The sequence below is a fragment of the Cynocephalus volans genome, chromosome 4, assembly GCF_027409185.1.
Source record: "Cynocephalus volans isolate mCynVol1 chromosome 4, mCynVol1.pri, whole genome shotgun sequence".
Taxonomy (NCBI): domain Eukaryota; kingdom Metazoa; phylum Chordata; class Mammalia; order Dermoptera; family Cynocephalidae; genus Cynocephalus; species Cynocephalus volans.
The window spans coordinates 4,309,669-4,311,616 of NC_084463.1; positions in this window are offsets into that span (position 1 = coordinate 4,309,669).

Genomic DNA, 1,948 nt, shown 5'->3' on the forward strand with positions numbered 1-1,948 from the left:
TATAACATTCTATAACTTGCTTTTTGCACATAATAGGGTCTTGAAAATCTCTTCATATCTATCTATCTATCTATCTATCTATATATATATATATAGATTTTCTTTTTGACATCTTTATAGAGTACTGTAACAGAGGGGAAGCCATTTATTTAACTACTTCAAGCAATTGACATTTAGATTGTTTCCAATTTTTTTTTCTATTATACACAATATTACAATGAACATCTTAGTGCACGTATTTTTGGGCAAAAGTATGAGTAATTTTGTATAATGGATTCCTACAAGTGGGCTTGCTGGGTTAAAGGGCATTGCACATTTTTTGGTAGCCATCACCAAATTTCTCTTTTAAAGAGTAGGGCAATTAATATTCTCAAAAAGAATTTATGAGAACATTTGTTTTTCTCAGGTTCTCATTAATACTAAATAATGGCAAAATTTAACATGTTATCAAATGATGGGCAAAAACTGTTCTCACTTTAGTTTGCATTTTTCTGTTTTGAGTCTAATCAGCTTTCATAAATTTACTGATCATTTGTATTTCTTTGATGAATTGCCTATTTTTTATCCTTTTCCAATTTTCTATTGGATTGTTAGAATTTTTCTTATTGGTTTCTTAGGAACACTTTCTATAGTATGGACAGAAATGCTTTGTTTTGTATGTTGAAAGTATTTTCTTCCAGTCTTTTAAGACTTGTTTATGCTATCTTTTTTTTTTTTTTTTGCCTTTTTTTTTTTACTTTTTTTAAAAATTTTATTTTATCAATATACAATGCAGTTGATTTTCATGTCCCTTTACCGATTTTTCCCGCCCCCTTCCCTCTCCCCCCTCCCACCCATCAACATTGTATCTGTTCACTTGTCTTAACAAGTTCAAGGAACTGTGATTGTTGTGTCTTCTTCCCTACACCTCCGCCAGTCGTTTGTGTATTTATTTTGTTTATGCTATCTTTTGTTTGTAAAGTTTTCATTTTCAGGAATTTCAAGTCTATTTTTTTTCCTTCTGTATTCTAGGACTTATGTCTTGATTAGAAACTTTTTCCCTAGCCCCAAATTATAAAATACTCTGCTACATCTTGCTTTTTATGTTTATACCTTTACGTGCCAAAATTTATTTATATACAGCATGGCATAAGAAATTTTTTCTGAGTGAGTAGTCCAGTTCCAATGTCATTTCTTCTTTTCTCCAAACATTTGAATTGCCATCTTTATCTATAATTTATCTTTATCTGCCATCTTAAACTATATTTGCATAGAGATATTTACAGCTCTGTGTGTCCATACAAAATCTGTTTCTGGACTATTCAAATCCACTGATTATTAGTTTAATGTTTAGCTAATACCACACTTTTATTTACTGAAGCTTTAAAATATGGTTTGATAATGACTAATTCAGTTGCTATAAGCCCCTCCCATGCCCACCGGCACCTAGACTGTGGTCTCTAAATACTACTTGCCACTAAAATGAACCAGGGCTCTTCAGTGAAATGGCTGATTCCTGGTCCTGGGCAGAAGGTATAAAATGAGTCTGAACATTTGTCATACCAGAAAATAAAGAAACTATCAAAGAATATTAGGGACATACCAAAAAGACTTGGAAGCAAACCTGAAGAGGCCAAAGCTGGAATGATATGAGAATCAAAATGAATAATAGTGGTGTAAAATAACATTAAATATTTTAAAATCTGTAAGTTCAAAATAATACTAAGAAAAATTCACTGTTTAGTGAAAGGAGTCACTCACACTTCTATGATTCACAGATCTATATATTCAGGCTATAGGGAGACTGTAGCATAGAATGATCTCTCTGGTTCAAAGCATATAAAGCATATACTTCCACCCTTTCAGGCTTTGTCTCCTAAATTACTTCATAACTGAGTCTTTAGTAAGACATTTTACCTTTCAATTAGGCCAGCTGCTTCTGGGTAATGAGGTAGGTGGTAAGACCAAA